The sequence below is a fragment of the Myotis yumanensis genome, unplaced genomic scaffold (assembly GCF_028538775.1).
Source record: "Myotis yumanensis isolate MYYU_CA2020_CCGP unplaced genomic scaffold, mMyoYum1.0.hap1 SCAF_13, whole genome shotgun sequence".
In the NCBI taxonomy this organism is placed as follows: domain Eukaryota; kingdom Metazoa; phylum Chordata; class Mammalia; order Chiroptera; family Vespertilionidae; genus Myotis; species Myotis yumanensis.
Window position 1 is genome coordinate 39,428,950 of NW_027223764.1, and position 20,799 is coordinate 39,449,748.

The 20,799-nt window shown below is 40.1% G+C and overlaps 1 protein-coding gene and 1 pseudogene across 5 annotated transcripts in view; one reads left to right on the forward strand and one right to left on the reverse strand.

The window, feature by feature from the left end:
- The window catches only part of CTNNA3 (catenin alpha 3), a 1,374,069-nt gene that overhangs the window by 1,106,877 nt on the left and 246,393 nt on the right, over positions 1–20,799 (reverse strand). The gene's annotated exons all lie outside the window — the stretch shown is intronic.
- Positions 6,446–7,036, forward strand: LOC139022140 (NADH dehydrogenase [ubiquinone] iron-sulfur protein 8, mitochondrial-like; annotated as a pseudogene).

Here is a 20,799-nt window from a genome sequence, read left to right on the forward strand (position 1 = left end):
TGGTACATACCTGGGATTGGAATTGCTGGGATATACGAGTCATATGTTTAACATTTTGAGGAAGTGCCTATTTTTCAAAGTGATTATGATTTTACAATCCCACCAGCAATGTGTAAGAGTTTCAATTTCTCCACATCCTTGTCAATACTTGTTACTTCTCTGTCTTTTTTATTATAATGATCCCAGTGAGTGTATATGCATGGTTTATCTCTAGGCTGTCGATTCTGTTACATTGGTCTATGTGCTTATCTTTATGCCAGCATCATGCTCTTTTGATTAAATGAGCTTTATAATAAAGTTTAAAATCAGGAAGTGACACATCCAGCTTTTTTTCTTCTTTCTCGGGATTGTATTGGGTTTTTTGAGATACCAAAATTATTTCCTACTTCTATGAAAATGCCACTAGAAATTTTATAGGAATTGAATTGAATCTATACATGGGTACATATAATATGGACAGTCTATCAATATTAATTCTTATACAAGAACACTGAATATCTATTTATCTGTGTCTTCTTTAGTTTATCTCATTAACATCTTATATGTCTCAGCATACATATCTTTTATCTACATGGTTAAATTTATTCCAAAGTGTTTTATTGTTTCTGATGCTATTATAAATGATCTGTTTTCTTTCTTTCTTTTCTGAGTAGTGCATACTTAGTATATAGAAACACAACTAATTTCACATGATCACTGTATGTCCTGTTATTTTTATGAATTTGTTCATTAATTCAAACAGATCGTTAGTGAAGTCCTTAGGATTTTCTATATATACTAAGGGTCCCTTATCCTGTCCTGCGGACATCCCCGAGGGGTTCCAGATTGCAAGAGGGCACAGGCCAGGCTGAGGGACCCCACCGGTGTACGATCAGGGCCAGGGAGGGACCGTGGGAGGGCTCCAGGGCAGGTCCAGGAATCTGGCCCAGTCCCCATTGCTGGACCCCAGCAGCAAGCTAACCTACTGGTCAGAGCGACTGCCTCCTGGTGGTCAGTGCACGTCACAGTGACTGGTTGAATGAATGGTAGGACACTTAGCATATTAGATTTTTATTATATAGGATAAGAACATATCACCTGAAGATAGAGACAATTTTACTTCTTCCTTTAAAATCTGGGTACCTTTTGAGATGGGTCCAAGATGGCAGTGTAGGTAAAACATTTTTGCAAGTATTCTCATTACTTTTATGAAAAAGTGGATTTTCAGAGGTCTTCACTTGTGCTTTCCTGTAGTTATGCTTTAAAAATTCTTTTTAACAGTGAACTGATTTAATAGAGAACAAAATTGTATCTTTAAAGTAACTGACTTTTCAATGAAGACAGAAGAATCCATGGTGCCAAATTAGCATTATTTTGTTCAAAATCACCATCTTAAAAAGTACCACTTCTTCCATGGTATCTACATACTTAAATATATTTAGAATTTTTCTATTTTTACTTACCATGAAGTAAAAAAAAAGTTTTAAGAATGGCCAATCAGCATACTTAGTAGAAATATAATCAAACAAAGTTTAACTAAAAAGGTATTTGATCAGTCTGAATATATAATCATTTTCCATCTATACCAAGTGATGCTATAAAGTAATCAGAATAATATTTGTGTTTAATATAACTATAAAACTCAATCCAAAAAAGTAACTTCCTGAAAATGTGGTAACATTGGAATAAGTTTATAGCATTCTCAGTGGACACATTTGGCTTAACAAGTTCTACAGTTAATGTTAAAAATATTAATCTTATTGCTTTCAAATCTTATATAATAAAGGCCTTTCTACAAATTATATACAGGGTGGGGCAAAAGTAGGTTTACAGATGTTCATACAGAAAATAATACAATTAATTAATAGTAACACAAGAATAAACTCTGTTTCACATACTCACAACTGTAAACCTACTTTTGTCCCACCCTGCATATTCAAACTAGCCAAGCGAACAAAAAAACCAACAAAACACCTATACTGCTTTTTAATTCCCTTCTTCCATTTTATTTATTCCTATTATGCTAGTTCAGAACTTTATTGATTCAAACTACCATACAGAAGGTGGCATGGGGACCTTCTAATCTACAAATCCTTATGCAAATATTATAGCACATGCTAAGAAAAATGAAAAAGAATTTTATGTCACAACATCTCCGGAAGATTTTATAAGCTAGTTGATGAGGTAAGATGTAATTTTCTTTTCACAAAATATAATTACGAAAAAATATGATAAATGCAATAAATATAGGACATGAGAAAGTATAGAGATCTAAATCGTCTAGAAATTTTAGGAAGAATTCATGTAGGAAGTAAAGCTTAAAAGGGCTTTGAAGGATAATTAGAATTTAAAGGTTCATTTCTTTACTCAGGTTTTAACATTGTACACAGTAAGTATTCAATGAAAATATTAGTGAATAAGTGTTGATTGGATGGTTTTAGATGGGTAGTGAGGAGAGATAACTCTCCTGATGGAATAAAGAGAATAATTAAAGGCACAGAGGCAGGGGTAATCATGACATGTTTGAAGGGATAACAAAGACTCTAGCCTTATTGCATCAGATGTTACACACCTTTCTGGAAACTGTGGCATTGTAGAGCTAGCTAAAACCCTTAGAAATCATCTGTAAGCCTTGCATTTTTTAAATAAGGAAAGTGAGTGCTAGAGAACTACCCAAGGTAATTCAGCTAACAGGATGTAAAAATCTAGCAGGCACCTAAGAAGTATCAGGCACTGAGCTATCCAGTCTACAGCTCTTGGCACAACTTCACACTGCATAAATTTAAAAATTCTCAAATAGGTATCAAAAATAAAATATCCAAGGAAGATAGCATAAGGAAGTTAAATAATTTTTTCTAGTCAATTATTTAAAATTAAGTATGTGTGGCCTAAGAATATGTCATCATAAAAATCACAGTTTGCCTTTTGCAAGGGTTCCTGCAGGCAGGAACCACATTTGATTTTTGTGAATACTCCAGATTTCATCATAACAGCAGTATGATGCAGAACTCAGTACAAAATAAGACCATCAATTTTAGCTCCTTTTATCCTGGCAAAGCTTGTTAAGAAAAGAGCAATGGTTTCATTTTTTATAAATAAGGAGAGGACTTTAGTGTCTATTTTGCAATAACAGGTAGTACTCCAGCTGTTGGCAGCTGCTGTGAGCCCTAGGCGCTTTTAAATTAATGGGCTGGGCCAAACCAAGGGCATTTTTTCATTCTGCACCAAATGTGTGTGCCAGTTCCTAGCAGATACAGTATGTTTCTGCAAGTGTGGCACACATATGTTATTCCAAGTAGTAAATTTGCCCTCTCCTAGAAACTCGAGTCAATTGGGAGAAACCAGCAAGTAAACCTCAGTAACTCTCGTACCCACACAGAACAAACTGATTTTTCATGAGAGCTCTATTCAACCTACGTCTAAATAATGGCTTTTTTTAATGCTGATCTGTGGGAAGTACAATATCTGGAATGATATGGGCTTTGGAGCCAGAGAGCCCTTAGTAAAAAATCCCCATTCTACCGTTTACTAGTTGTGTTCCATTTAGGTAATTGTTTAATTTATCTGGGCTTCAGTTACATTATCTGTAAAATGGGGACAATATTACATGTCCCATAGGGTTACCTTGAGGGTTACGTTGTATGTACTGAGCAAAAGAGCTGTTCTATAGTCAGCACCTAGTGAATGGTGACTATTACCTGTCCTCTCTGAAATTTACTTGTTACCTACTGTTTAAGCATCTCTCAGTTCTGACCAAACTTCAAATTAGTACCAAAATAATCACCTCATTTTTCTCCCATGGTATTGAGTAGCAAAAGAAAAACACTCAAGAAATGGGAAGGCCTTCAAGATACAATTTCTCATGTCTGTAAAATTAACTGTGAATTAACTCCTGACTTAAAATACTGCAACACATAATTACAAATTTTTAAAAGAACAGAATATTAATCTACAGATGACATAACAATACCAGTTGTCTCAATTTAAGGCATTTCAAGGACCTGAGAATTGTTTCTGGTTTGACTTACAGCAGAGCTTTAAAAATCCTTTCTATAGCTTTTATTAAATCTGGAAAGATTCTTGAGCACAATTTTTTTTTTGGCATAACCTTTGAGATCCCTCAAAATCAAGAGCTTCTGCTGAGTTGTTCCATGATGACTGGCACATGAAAAAAAATGTCATATATATTGCCTTTTTGATATTCAAACCCATTCCAGACTAACAGTCAACAGATTTGCCATTACTTTTATACAAATATTTTCTGACTGTTTGCATATAGTATGATATAAACAGAGTAAAAACAATCTTCTTGAAAAAACTGTGTGTGTTCCTATAAAAGGCATCCCTTATGCACATCGAGCTCAAATTGACAGCATATAGAGGACATGAATTCATCAGATGGTTTTTCTTCTTATACCCATTTATACCCAGCTCACAACCCAGACCAATCTGTATCCTCCACAAGTAATCAGATGATGTGATCAGCCTTGAAACACTCATCAGACTTTTTTTTTTTTTTAGTCCAATATAATCTTGAATATTCAAAAACAGACTACTACATTTGAACACGAAATGAATATTCAAAACAGAACACTAGCATTTGATATCGTATTTCAAGGAGTGTAGAGAAACAGATGGTTATAATGACTCTAGTATTCTTCATGAGTATACAATTAGGGCATAGTTTTAGTCTGAAGTAGTACCAAATAGGCTTTGAATTACTAAAAAGAATAGCTTTTACTGAATGGTAGAGCATCTTGACCGCCATAGTAATGAGTCTTTGCAGTCAAAACAAATTTAGCCAATTCTGTAATTGACACTTTTTACAAAAACCATCTCATGTTTTATTACTATGCACAATTTCAACGCTATTGAGTAAACCATCAATGGCAAGAATAGTGATTTATGATCATTGAAACAAAACAGCCCAACTCTCAAAATAAATAACTCTTCTGTAAAACTGTTTTTCTGGTGCAAATGGAAGCAGTATTGTGAAATGGCTTTGAAATCCAACAGACCTACAGAACTCCCCTGCCAACCACAGTTCAGCCAAAGTGGTCTTCATCCTAAATAACATGAGGCTCAATGCAAACTCTTTCTATCATATATGTGCTTGAGTCCCAATGGCAGGACCACAAACTACTTCTTTGCATGAACTTCTATTTATTTGGTTCAAAATAAAATAAAATCTTCTCAGCATATGAATCCCAAGTAGCCTTATGTCACTCTTTAAGCATCAAGGCAACCAATTTAAACAGTATTCCGTTTATAGTCTTGTAATTAGTTTGAGTAGTTACAATAGATTTTCACTACACATTATCTGTGCAATTTTTGTTTTTTCCCTAAAAATAAAATTGCAACCTTATTAATAGAAGTTGTGCAACAAACCAGACTTCAACAAGGTGATTCTTTCTGTAACACTGAAAACAAGAAAACTATATTAAAACTATGATGAAGAGCCACTGCAGAAAACTGAAAAAATTCAAATATCTGACATCCCTGGATGACCTCCTTGTGACCTACTTAAATTCTAGACTCAAGATAGTTTTCAGAAAAAGTTTTCCCAAATTCCTCTCTCTGTCATCCATAAGTTTCACCCAGGTACTAAATGATAGATCAATAATCTCCAAACCTTTTTGATAAAGCACACCTGTTCAGAAAAAATTTTAGCACTTACACTCAATGTATTTATTTACACATTACATAAAAACACTAATCTTAGTCTTTATATTAAATGTTACTAACCCTAAAATTTTTTGTTTTCTTAATTAAAAATTATTTATCGGTAGCTGTTCTAACATTTTTCAGATACACCGCTAGCTCATCACTGTGCATACCTCCTGGGTACAGCAGTTTGGAGAACACCATACTATATAATAAATCAGTCGGAATTATTAGCTATGGAAATGGCAAAAGATAACTTCAATTAAAAACCTTAAACGTGAAAACAGAAGACAGAAACAAACACCAGGTCCAAAATAGCACAAGTTTTAAAGTGCAGTGAGCATCATTATATGTCAGCCACTTCACATAAATTATCTTATTTAATCTTCAAAGGAACCTCTAAAGCAGTAGTTCTCAACCTGTAGGTCGCGACCCCTTTGGGGGTCGAACAACCCTTTCACAGGGGTCGCCTAAGACCATCGGAAAACACATATATAATTACATATTGTTTTTGTGATTAATCACCATGCTTTAATTATGTTCAATTTGTAACAATGAAATTGGGGGTCACCACAACATGAGGAACTGCATTAAAGGGTCACGGCATTAGGAAGGTTGAGAACCACTGCTCTAAAGGAAGTATCACTGTTTGCTCTTGTACGGATGAGGAAACTGGGACCAGGTTATTATACCTCAGGTCTAGATCTCAAAACCCATGATTGTCGGAGTCCAGGAACAAAGTAAAGAAAGAGCAGACTACCGGGTACCAGGGCAGCCCACTCCCTACTAGGAAGGAGCGGCAATGCCTCAAGACTTGCTCCTGACTAGACCCACGTTGCTCCGGGCCCTGGCCCAGATTGCACGCACAGGGCATCCCAGAGCCTGGAGCCTCCAAGCAGCACAAAGGCAGCCACCTACACATACATGACCTTGAGGAACACTGGTAGACATGCAATCGGGAACTGAGTGGGTAGCTTAGACCCTGTGGTGGACCAAGCCTGGCATGACCTTGAGCTACCAGCTCTGGGAGACAGCCACCATTAATTACCCATTTGAGAAGGGCCCAAAGAGTCCACTCTTCTGAGGGGAGGAGCACTGCATTGCCTGCAAGCTTTGAGAGGCCATCTGCCCGCCCAGGCCATCACCATTCAGGCGGAACTGGGGCCCGGCCAATGGCAGCCACCAGACCACCCACAACATCGAGGCGACCAAGTCCATCTAATGCGGCTTCTGCTAGGAAGCCTGCTCGGTGGATGCCATGGTCGAGGGCACCAACTTTGAGTTCTCCATGGAGACACAGGAGGAGCTGCTGTACAACAAGGAAAAGCTGTTCAACAACAGGGACAAGTAGGAGACCTCCGCCAACGTTCAGGCTGACCACCTCTACCAGTGACACCCCCCACCCTGTCCAGCTGGCCCACCGCCCCTGCCACCCAATAAAGAAGCTCTGATCTCCCTCCATACTCCCCTCCCCCCAAAAAAGAGACTATCAAACATTGGTCTTTCTTTATTCCAAAATCCTAAACATCTCTTACCACTAAGAAGGCAAGCCTAAGGACCCATTTATTATCTGGTTCTTCTCTCTTTGCTCTAATCATCGAAATACAGCATGTTCAGTAAATCATTTTAAGACGCTAGAGACAAAGGACAAAACATACTAAATTACTATCAGTGGCTGAGAAAATCATCAATTATTTTTGATTGCCTACCATTTCTTAAGCAGATAACATGAATCCAACCAAGTCTTTTGAATCTCTATAAACAGATTTTTAGTACTGTGGTGCCCTTCATTTATTATGCAAATGCAAGCAGCTCCAATAATTCCCTGCTCAGAGTGTTAAGAAATGTAATACTATTTACTTTTTCTGATTTAATTTGGTTAATTACAGACCTATACATCTTGTGAGGCATGCTGCTCCACAGATCCTAATCCTGGCTCTTTCAGGCTGTGTAATAAATTAATCTCTCCAAGTCTGTTTCCCCTTCTTATAGATGGAGATATTGACACCTGCTCCATAAAGTAGCTGTGAGGATTAAATAAAATAACACACATAAAGTGCTTAGCAGAGAGCCTGGGACATGGTGTGCTTCCAAAACGTGAGTTATGATTTTTTGTGGGGCAGATGGAGTTAACAATGTGACCTTCAGTACAAGGACAAATGAAAGGTACTTGACCTTTTCAGTGACTAAAACTGTGGCCTTGACATGAAAGATGAATGAAATTATCTAACCTCGTCTACTGATTTTCTGTAAGTCTCTACAGCACTTGCTCACCCATCTGCTTACAAAGCATTTCTCCTCTCTCAAGCTCATCTCACTGCTATCTCTAACAAGTGATTTTTTTAATCTTTCTCATTTCTGTGACCTGTTTAGAAGCTCCTTGCACATTTACCCTTAAGAACATCCAAATAGTTTGTTACCCTCTAACATAAGACTTAGTCTATGTACTTGATGAGCCTATGGATTTTTTAAAAGGCCAGTGCCCCCCCCCAAAATATATTTTATCTGAGATAAATAGTACAATAAACAAGGTTTAACAGAATAAAACATTAGAACCACAGTTGGATGTCTTCTAACTTAAACAGATTTCATTCAACTCTTAATTTATTCCTGCCTGGAATAATTCAAACCCACGTTGAAACCTTTAAATATTGAGAAGCAATCTGAGTTCTTGACCTCCCAGCCTGATTTTATTGATTTCATTTTTTCTGACTTCAGCTGTGAGGTGCTCAATACATTAGAGCTTGGCATGGAATCTACCACTGTAGGAATTGAAGACATCGTTTACTCTTAATCGCTGCATCAGGGCCTTTACGTATAAGCAGGTCTCAGCACGTAGCCCCTTGAGTAAAAGTCATCTTTGACCTAACTTCCCATACGATTCAATTTGGATTCCCATGTGACTCAAATGCTGGCAACTTAGAAAGTACGCATATATCTTACCATGCTAATATCTGGGTTTCCTCCGCTTCTAGTAAAAAGGCTTTATAATTTTGCAACTTCTGATCTTCTGTCATGTGTTAATTTTCAAAAGTCCATTTTTCTCTCAGATATTTGAGAATTTTCATCTTTTTCTTTGGAGTACTTTACTTTCATTTGGAATTCAAGAGAACAATTTTAACTATATGTTTTCTCACAGATAATATATATTTCGTTGATGATCCTGAAACAATTACCACATTCTGCCCAAAATTACAATAAAGAAAGGGCAATTGGTGATAGAGGTCAATGCCAAATAAATACACAAATTCCATTCTATTCAAGTTCATTTCATTAGTGGTGTGTTTTTAGTAATTAGAATCTTTGTGGTGAATTATGATATTGGTAAAGGCACTTAATTCAATTCAAACGCATCGCATCACATTTTAGCAATGCTACTGAAAATAACAGAACATTCTATTTCTCTAATTTTCCTGAAAAATGTATTTTAGTCATTAGCAAGCAAAATTAGAATTGCACCTACCAGTTACTGAGCAAAAATTCAAGCTGTAAATAATGCATAGCATCTCAATCTAGGCAGATGGCCTTATCTGCTTATCTTCCTACCATGTATAACAAAGTAATGGTTGGTAAGGAATATTAAGAGCCATTCTAATTTGAAATTAAACTTTTATAAATCAAATTAGAACCTCCCTTCAATAAAAAAAAAGATCACTGAGCTTGATTTAACTGGCAATAATTTAAATCTTTTTAACTCCTATCTTAGTAACAGAATTGGGAGTCACTTTCAAATGACTCTTTTCCTTGGTATAAATGTCAGGTGCCTAATACATTTATTTAATATTATTGCACAGGTTTGTATCCATTCTTCTTGTTGTAAAAAATCATATCAAAACATTTCATTTGCAAAAATGTTGCCTGAATTGCTAATGTAAGCAAGAAAAAAAATATCCGAATAAAAGAAGAGAAATTTGGGAGCAGAAGGTACATATATAAAGAAATTCAGAGCCAAAGGAGAACAGTAGTGAGAGAATTAATTTTGTGTACTTGAGTACATTTTACCTTTAAAATTTTGGGATGATTGTATGTATATAATTACCCTGAAATTATGCCAACATTGAAGCTTTTTCTCCGTGTATATCTTGTCTCTATTAGTATATTTTCTCTGAGGATTAGATTTCCTTCCTTATGTATATTTGAATCTCTAAACACTTACTGATTTATTTTTTTCAGCAAATATTTATTAAGTGCCCACTGAATACATAGCAAATGTTACGCTAACAGTGGTAAAGGGGCAGGGGTGAAGGGGGATAAATAAAGCCCCATCCTTGTTGCATAACAGTAAAATCTTCTAAATAGAATCTATAACCTTTGCTGGTGTCATATAAGCTTTCAGGGGATTCTTTAGTGACTAGAGTCCATTTACCATGTTCAGGGTCAGCTGGACCTAAAGCATTTAAGATATGTAATTTAGAAGGAGAAGAAAACTTAATAGATACATTGGTAACATGTTCCGGTCATGAATAATCTTTAATACTCTGAACTATTTAGAAATATGACAATATCTAGTACAGGAACTACATTATACGAGAATCTTTATTACATGAAACAAAATTGACTAAATTCTGCTATGTAATAAAAATTGATATACACTGATAGAAACAATTTAAGCTGATTTTTACCTGTTAGCTTTGTACATTTGACCTTTCCTGTGGCCCCTTCCAACTATCTCTAAGAGGATCTTTGAAGGAGTTTTCCTCAAAATGTTATGCTGGACAAATCTAATCTACTCATTTAGAAAAAAAAAAAGATCTACTTGCCCGAGCTTATCAACATGATTTTAAAGAATAATACTTTTACATAATCTATCTACACTAATAAAAGAGAAAAATGGTAATTAGCGTACGACCGCTACCCTTCCCATTGGCTAATCAGCGTATCCTTATGCAAATTAACTGTCAGCCAAGATGGCGGCCGGCAGCCAGGCAGCTGGAAGCGAACATGAGGCTTGCTTGCTCCTGTGACTGCAAACTCCAACGTTCCCCGCCTGCCTTGCAGGCCTCTGAGCTGGCAGTTTGAAACTTTGTAACAAATATAGCTGGGATCTCAGAGCTGGAGTTATACATTGTTTCGATTATAAAACGGCAAACAAACCAGCAGCGGAAGCCTCAGAACTAGAGCCAGAGCTAAAGCTGGCCTAGAAGAAGAAAAAAAAAAGAAAAAAAGGAGCGGTTGGGAGCTTCAGTCAAAACCGCCAGCCTGAAAGCAGCCCTCAGCCCCTCACCCAGGCTGAAGGGTGTGTGACCAGCTGCAAACAGCCATCATCCCCTCATCCAGGCTGGCCAGGCACCCCAGTGGGGACCCCCACCCTGATCCAGGACACCCTTCAGGGCAAACCAGCCGGCCCCCAGGCCTCTATCCTATATAGTAAAAGGGTAATATGCCTCCCAGCACCGGGATCAGCGGAGCCGAGAGGTCTCCTGGCACCAGATCATCATGACAGGGTGCAGTGCCCAAACCCCCTGATCGCCCTGCGGCTCTGTGTGTGACAGGGTGTGGCGTCCCAACCCCCTGATCGGCCCTGCTCTGTGTGTGACAGGGGCTGGCGCCCCAACCCCCGCCCCCCCCTTCACGGGCCCTGCTCTGTCTGTGACGGGGTAGAGCCATAACCTCCCCATCTGCCCTGCCCTGAGTGTGACAGTGGTGGCGCCCCAACCCCCTGATCCGCCCTGCTCTGTGTGTGACAGGGGGCGGTGCCCTAACTCCCCTATCGGCCCTGCTCTGTGCATGACGGGGGGGGGGGGGGGGGGTAGTGCCCCAACCCCCTGATTGGCCATGCTCTGTGAGTGACAGGGGGCAGCGCCCCAACCCCCTGATTGGCCCTGCTCCTTGTGTGACAGGGGGTGGTGCCGCAACCTCCCCATTGACCCTGCCTTGAGTGTGATAGGGGGCAGTGCCCCAACCCCCCAATCAGCCCTACCCTGAGCATGACTGAGGGTGGCATCACAACCTCCCAATCCGCCCTGCTCTGTGCATGACAAGGGGCGGTGCCCCAACTCCCCAATCAGCCCTGCTCTGAGCCCGAACAGGGGCTGCACCTAGGGATTGGGCCTGCCCTCTGCCACCCGGGAGCAGGCCTAAGCCAGCAGGTCGTTATCTCCCGAGGGGTCCCAGACTGCGAGAGGGCACAGGCCGGGCTGAGGGACACCCCCCCCCCCGAGTGCACAAATTTTTGTGCACCGGGCCTCTAGTGTATATATATAAAAGGCTAAGTATCCATCTGTCTGACTGGTAGCTATGACATGCACTGACCACCAGGGGGCAGACCTCAATGCAGGAGCTGCCATGACACACACTGGCCACTTAAAAATAAATGGCACCGCAAACCTGGTGCCAACAAACCAAGTGGGACAAAGGCCCCCGCCACCACCCCGGAGTGACAACCCACCAAATCACAGCCAACACTGCCAAGACCCCATGTCACAAAATGCGGCCCATAGCCCAGCCCAGCCTGGAAATGGTGGCTGTGGGCACCAGGTAATGATGTCACGTAGCAACGCCTGGCTTCCTCTCCCTATTCCTAGCACAGTGGTTCTCAACCTCCCTAATGCCGTGACCCTTTAATACAGTTCCTCATGTTGTGGTGACCCCCAATTTCATTGTTACAAATTGGACATAATTAAAGCATAGTGATTCATCACAAAAACAGTATGTAATTATTTATGTGTTTTCTGATGGTCTTAGGCGACCCCTGTGAAAGGGTCGTTCATCCCCCAAAGGGGTCGCGACCCACAGGTTGAGAACCACTACCCTAGTGACTAGCCTCCTTGGAGTTTCTTCAGACCAGGAACCCAGCTTGCTTTATAGCCAGGTGCAAACATTTTATAGTTTAACCAAATGTTTTGTGAAGCGTTGTCATGTGCCTCATCTCATTTGATCCTCACAGAAGTCCTGGAATAGGTAGATAGGAGACTCATTAGAATCCTATTTTCTTTTCATTAGCAAGACATGAATAGCGATATTAAAATATTTCTTCTAATTAATTTCCTTTCAATGTGCATGAATCTGTGCACCAGGACACTAGTTTAATATAATCAAGAAATGTAGGAATCTAAGAACTCCTTTTGATTGAAAGAAGTGCTGGTGGTTCTATTCACTTTCCTAATCTACTAAGCCCCTACAGGTATTTATACAATTTAGTATCCTAAACTGGAATCTTAATGTTATCTAGTATTGAACAAGGAAGAAAAAGTTTCAATAAGTGATACTAGTTACCAGAGCTTTAATCTCTAATCAATCGGTTAGAGGTCCTGGATAACATTAATTGTTATGCTATATGGTGACTACACAGAACTTTCTGGTGAAACACACCTTGAGCCACATGACCTGTTCCTGTTTCTTATTGCTAACCAGAAATGGAGCTCTTTCAAAGCATGATTTTCACTTGAATCTAAAATATATGAATAATTTCATGGCTTCTTATCATTTCCTTACTCTTCTAAGTAAAACTAAACCTTCTTTAGTTTTTATTACAAACATTGGTGAAAGGGTTCTACCCCTTAAATTATGGTTTCACTATAGCTCTTTGAAGAAAAGAGCCAACTAGAAGTGAAAATGGAAGGGAGCCTGATGATGGAACCCAAAGAGGTAAGATGATGGGGTACCATTTCATCTTCATATCTGAAAAGGGGATGCAGTGCATTACACTGTGCTTTCAGTTCCACACTAACTTGTGGGAAACCAACTGGATTCCAGTTTTACTTTGATTTCCCGTGGAAAGCTGTGTTAATGGTGGGAAATCTTGTGAAGAGGCTATGGAGTTGCTTCTCAATTTCTAAAAGTTTCAATGTGGATTTTAATTATCCCAGGTGAGAATAAATTAAGAGTTAAATAATATCCATTTGTTAGAATTACATGCACCTGTAGCACTAATGTTTTGTTCTCTTAAACCTGTTGATCATACAACTTAACCTCAGATGCTGATAAGCAATGCTGTGTAACAGGGCTTGAAAACTGGCATATACTGCACACGTGCAGGACCACCACCTACCATGCCCAGTGTGTGCAGTTCACAGTGGAGCCACATCTAATGGAGGACCCCTGGCAGACATTGGGGGTGTTGTGAATTTTTAAAGGAGAAAGAAGTTAAATTCCTTGTTCTAACAAAAATTTTCTCACAAAAATAAAACATGGGTAAGCGATGGCCCAGTGAGAAGTCACTGTTACTCTAGACATTATCTTAATAGTATTTAATAAAGAGGTTTCTGGGGGAGGAGAATATAGTCAAAAGTTATAGCATGAATATTTTTTTTATTTTCTCTTTAAAACTTGATTACAGTATTATCTCTCTGCTAGCCCTATTGCTGAGCCTTTAGCAGACCATGCCACCACTTTAAAAAGCCAGCTGTTTCTCAATGATGTGTCCATGATAAGACTAGTAAATTCTATGGGCTTGAAACCCCTGATGCCTTAAGAAGGTTTACCAACTGGAGACGATGTTATGAGGACACCTTGGAAATGGATAAAACACGTAATAAGTAAGTCTAAAAGTGGCAGAAGCCCTATAAAGAGTTGGAAAGAAATCAACATTTGGATTTTGCATCCTTTGTAAGAACAAAGTACTGCCTCCTCCGTACACATACTAATGGGTAGCTGGATGGTCCCATGAGGATGATGCTAAAATTGGTGCCTGATCTTGGCAAGCTGGATACTTAGCAACTGGTGTAAGCCAGCTCAACCTCGGGGAAGAAAAAACCTTGTTACTGAGCCTTTCGTACATCTATTCAGCTGCCATATCCACATTGTACATAAACACTTTGAGCAAGCCACAGGGGTCCTTGATCCACCTAAAAACTGAGTGCTTCGTCCACTGTATATCTCTTTGGTAGGCATTCATGTAAGACAAGAATATCTCCACACTGCATGACAATTCTAAGAGTTCCTCCAGACCTCCTTGTCACCAACTCCCCAATTTTTTCTTTCCAAGTCCCTAATAAGTCAGGCAACATGTTAGGCACTGTCCATGAATGAATGTATGTATAATGATACCTTGGGACATCTCTACTTCTACACAAAATTAACAACTGGATGCAAGGCTCAGGAAGAACTTCCGAAACTGTTGTTCATGGTCATTCCCACATGGGGTTGTAGTGCAGCACCTATCCCCTGAACTGATTTCAGTATACCATGCAAATTCGCCCATAAATCAGGCCATCCATTGTCTTTCTTTATTAACATACTAGAGGCCCGGTGCACAAAAATGTGTGCACTCAGGGCGGGGGGGGGGGGGGGGGGGGTCCCCTCAGCCCGGCCTGCGCTCATTTGTAGTCCAGGACCCCTTGGGGGATGTCCACCTGTCGACTTAAGCCCACTCCCTGGGGGATCAGGCCTAAGCTTGCAGTCATACATCCTTCTGGCAGCCAGGGAGCCCTCAGGGGATGTCCAACTAAAGGCTTAGGCCCCCAAGGGAGCTGTGATGAGGAAGCTGGGGTGACAGAGGAGCCACGCTGTCCCGCCCCACCGCCCTGGGTCGAGTCACACACGGGACACCCAGACGGCGGCCGGGCGGGCCGGCGGATCGCTGCTGCCCCGCCCGGCCACCCCGGGTCGCAGATAGCAGGCCCGGATGGTGGCAAGGCAGGTGAGATGGTGCTGACCCACCCTGCCTGTAGTATGCAAATTAGCCGCCATCTTTGTTGGCGGTTAATTTGCATATCATGCTGATTAGCCAATGGGAGCTGTAGCAAAGGTATGGTCAATTACCATGTTTGTCTATTATTAGATAGGATCCTAAGTAACTCCCCATGAGGCTGTAGGCATGGGACGAAGTACCATGGAAGTTTAAGTCGCCTACCTATTCAGTCTACTTGTGCCTTCTGGCCCTTCTCAGGCTGATTTATAATGGAATGCTGCTGAGCATATCCAGTTTTTATGGTTCACTATATTAGATAACATCTAGTTCACCCTGTGGGCAGGTGGGTGTTCAGTCTTTATTAGGGTCCATAAACAAGTGAGAAAACTGCTTTCCAAATGGGAATAGTTGTTGGGGGAAGAAAGGGGAGGTCTGTGCCATGATTCTCCTTTGGGGTTTGTCACAAGTTCCAAATAGCGTCTCTGACACATACATTTCCAATACATTGAGTCATCTGAATCATAAAATTCATGAGGCAGGACAGTCTGCTCTGCAGATAGGATCTACTGCAGAGCTCTTGCTTTCTCCTGGCTTCACTGAAACTGGGAGTCTTAGACTTTACCCAGTAAATGGGCAGCAGCAGCCTGCTTAAAGGTAAAACATGTTGCATCCAAAATCCAAAGAGTCTCGCCAAGAACTATGCCTAACTCTTGGTGGCGAAGGGGGTCCGAGATGCAGGTACAACAATTTGTTTCCACTTCAGGAGAAACAACCTGCTTCGGTCTCGTGGTGATTGTAGAAACTTCACTTGTGTGGCAGGCCCTTGAATTTTTACAGGGTTTATCTCCCACACTCTGACATGTGTATATCTTAGGAAAGTGACTGGGATACCTGCTACTCCCTGCCAATTAGGATAAATCAGCATAACAGTATCAATGTACATGACATATACGATGTTCTATTGGATATAAAGGAAACTGAAATGCCTCTCGGTTACATGTAACAGTGATCAGTTGAATATTACTTCTGCTAAAAACTGTAAACACACACCATTGTCCTCGCCCCATAAATGCACATGCCTTCTGGTTTCCCCTTACCAGGGGGGATATAGAATAAAACACTTCCAGGGGGCTGTGCTAGTTTACTCCCATAAAAATACTCCAATTGGAATAATATGTGCAATTGGCATCACTACCTGAGTGGGTTTGCAAATCTGTATTCTCATGCTCCACAAGCCACATGACTTTCGTGCTCACCGGACAATCAAGTTAAACACAGACAGGGAACTGCTATTGGACTCGTAACATTACTATCTATCCCAAGACTTCCATAAATCTTTGCCGACTGGTGGACCGTGGTGGCATTTAAGATCTCTGGGGATCAGTATAAGTTTAGAGCCAGAATCTAATAACTCACAGGGCCTGTGAATTTCCCTTCCTCCAGCATAGCCCAGTAGAAGGCTGCAGGGTTCTGTATATTGAGATTTTCTTTCCCCACTGCCTTTCAGGGTCATCTCTGCATGGGGCTATAGAGCACCACCTATCCAGTTACAGCTGGTTTCAGTAAACCTTAAAGATTGATCTATAAATCAAGACAATGCCTTTTCCTCCTGTACTAATATATCATAGAAATATGCTTAGAGATGGATTGGATGAAAATGCACAATACACACCCATGGCTACATTGCAATGTCCTTTTACAAAGGGACCTGGCCTCTCCCTTGTGTGAGAGGCTCTGTGGGAAGGAGATGATAGTGAGTTATGCTATAATAGAATTGAATTGAATTGGCATATTTCCAAAATACCAAGGTGACACATTTCTTCCCTTAAGACCTGCCACAAGGCAGGATTTTTCTGCCTATTCTTATCAGTTGGTACTTTGGAAGGCTGAACATGTATTTTAATCTCAGAATTGCATAATCAGTTAGCTACTGCTATAGATTAATGGTTCCCAGCGTGTGGGCCCCAGCACACCAGCATCACCTGATTAGAATTTCAATTAGAATTGATAATTTTCAGATACCACTTCAGACCTATTGACTTAGAAACTCTGGAGGTCGGGGCTAGAAGCCGGGATTTTTAACAAGGTCCCCAAGTAAGTCTGATGCACAGTAATGTTTGAGAACCACTCCCATAGATCCTTATAAGCCAAACCCACCCCTGTGGCTTGTTGTCATAGTCTCCAACATCTTGTTCATAATGATTAAGGAGCACTAGCTGGCCTCTATCACTCTGATACCTCCCATTAATCCTATTAAGATCAGAGAACCTAATTCTATTATAGCATAACTCACTATCATTTCCTTCCTACAGAGGACAGCAACCACAGACCAATTCAAAAATACTGTCATCCCCCTCACAAATGCATTTTTTTTCTTTTTTTTAAATATATTTTATTGATTTTTTTACAGAGAGGAAGGTAGAGGGACAGAGAGTTAGAAACATCAATGAGAGAGAAACATTGATCAGCTGCCTCCTGCACACCCCCTACTGGGGATGTGCCCGCAACCAAGGTACATGCCCTTGACCAGAATCGAACCTGGGACCCTTTTGTCCGCAGGCCAATGCTCTATCCACTGAGCCAAACCGGTTAGGGCTCTGACAAAAAGAGCATCCTCTGGCCTTCCTAGGGAGCATGGTTAAGAGTTAGCTGATCCATTCAGGCATTCCGATTACCTAAACCAGTGGTTCAAACTGCGGCTCGCTAGCCACATGCGGCTCTTTGGCCCCTTGACTGTGGCTCTTCCATAAAATGCCAACTTCTGCGCATGGGCCACGAAGTTTCAATCGCACTGTACATGCGCGCCCGCACATGGTATTTTGTGGAAGAGCCACACTCAAGGGACCAAAGATCTGCATGTGGCTCGTGAGCTGCAGTTTGCTGACCACTGACCTAAACCTTTAAATTCTTTCTTCTACAGTATGTTAGGTAAACTCAAACATTTCTACCTCATTACCTATAGTCATCATTGAGTTCAGGCTTCAATTAATATAGTTCATAGACTACTAATGCCTCTTCCAAGGTCCTGAGACAATCTATGAAATCTAAAACCTCAAGTGAGTCCACTAATGCAAATGAACTTAGTCTGATGGACATTAGCATCTACTCCCCAATATGTGCCAACACAGATTGGCAAGGCCTTGAACTCTTTCTCTGTATTCCCTGTGTGTACCTTTGCATACAGGCTATAAGAAGTGGTAACAGTGTGTCCTGAGGTTACTCAACCTTAGTTTGTTAGGCAAGTGAAAGGGCTTTATGTGCTGAAGGGCGATATCTCTTACTGGGAAATGGGGATAAGGTTTAGGGCTAGATCTTCCTCAGACATATTTGCCTTAAATATACAGGTAATGGGCACCTCCTTGATTGCAAGTCTGCAACAGATGGCTTTTTATTTGTCCACATATGTTCTTAATTGTATGTTCACAGTTTTTAACTACTCCTTTTCCCTGTTTACTCTCCTTAGCATCATAAAAAGAAGCCAGAGGACTCCATAATTTTTAATTTGTTATCATTACCATACCACTAAATATCTCTTTATCTCCCGAAGCTCTATCTTTCGTCTATATTTCATCCACCAGTGGTAATGTGAGTAACTATCATGATCCCACATGCCATGAATTATCCATGTCCCATTTTCCTCTTCTGTACTCCCTGAACATGTGATAAAAATAGTTTCAGAATGCCATGCTTGATTCTGTATTCTCTAGACCATTTTTGCTATAGTAGAAAAGAATATGACACAGGGTCCCATCGGTAAATAGCATATCCAAATTAGAATAGAATAGGGTTTAAATAAAAAGACAATTTAATAATGCTTTGGGCAAAGTACAAGGAAACATAAGACATTGGTTCTCCAAGTGTGGTTTCTGGACCAGCACCATCAACATTACCTAGGAACTTGTCAGAAATGTAAATTTGGAGCATCACCCCAGATCTGCTAAATCTGGAATTTTGGGGGGGGGGCGCTCAGAAATCTGCATTATCAACTTTTCCAGGTGATTCTAATGCACACTAAATATTGAGAACCACTGATAATAGATAATGAATTAACCACATACTAATAAGAGTGGAGTACGTCACCCCTACGACCAAAAGGCAAGAAAATGAATAGTATCTAAGACCCAGAGAAAGTCATAGAGTCACTTTGAGAGAATCAATGACCCTTGGTTAAGAGAACCAACCTATTCTATAGAGCAGTGGTTCTCAACCTTCTGGCCCTTTAAATACAGTTCCTCATGTTGTGACCCAACCATAAAATTATTTTCGTTGCTACTTCATAACTGTAATGTTGCTACTGTTATGAATCGTAATGTAAATATCTGATATGCAGGATGGTCTTAGGCGACCCCTGTGAAAGGGTCGTTCGACCACCAAAGGGGTCGCGACCCACAGGTTGGAACCGCTGCTATAGAGCCTCATAACAAGGGGATAAGATAATCATACTCCAACCTCAATTACTCACTTCCTCTAGCTTTCAACCCGGGCTTCCAAGTGGCTGCACTCAACCAGTTTGAATCGGACTATATCAAACCAAAAAGCTTCTCCTTGGCAAAAAAAAAAAAAAAAAAACTTAACAAAACAAAAAGGCAACTGACCAAATGGGAAGAAAACATTTTCAAATCATATCTCCAATAGGGGCTAAAATCCAAAATATATAAAGAACTCTTACAACTCAATGACAACAAAAAACAAACAATTCAATTAAAAAATGGGCAGAGGACCTGAAAAGCAATTTTCCAAAGAGGACATAAAGATGGCCAACAGATACATGAAAGAATGCTCAACATCAGTTATAAGAAAAACGTAAATCAAAACCACAAAGAGGTACCACCTCACAGTTAGAATGGCTATTATCAACAAGAAATAAGTGTTGGAGACGATGTAGAGAAAAGGGAACCCTCATATACTGTTTTTAGAAATGCATATAAACTGGTACAGCCACTATGGAAAACAGTGTGGAGGTTCCTCAAAATATAAGAATAGAGGTTACCATTTAACCCAGCAAACCCTTTTCTGGGTATCTACCCCCCAAAAATGAAAACACTTACTTGTAAAGATGTACCCCTATGTTCAATGCAGCATTACTCACAATAACCAAGACATGGAAACAACCTACCTGTCCTTTGATGGATAATTGGATGAAGAAGATGTGCAACATATATACAATGGAATACTACTCATCCATAAAAAAGATAAAATATTGCAATTTGCAACAGCATGTGTGGATCTTGAAAATGTTATGTTAAGTGAAATAAGTCAGACAAAAAAGGACAAGAACTATATTATTTCACTCATACATGGGATATAAAACAAAAAGCAACAAGTATACAAACAAAACAAACAAAAAATCAAACTCATGGATACAGACAACACAAATAGGGCAAAGGAGGTCAAATACATGGTGAAGGAAGGAGGCTAGACTTTAGGTGGTGAGCATACAATAGAGTATACAGATGTCACATTTTAAACTTGTACACCTGAAATTTATATAATGTTATTAACCAGTGTTACCCAATCTATAATAATAAAAGCATAATATGCTAATTAGACCAGACAGCCGAACGACCTTCCAAACGTCCTTCTGG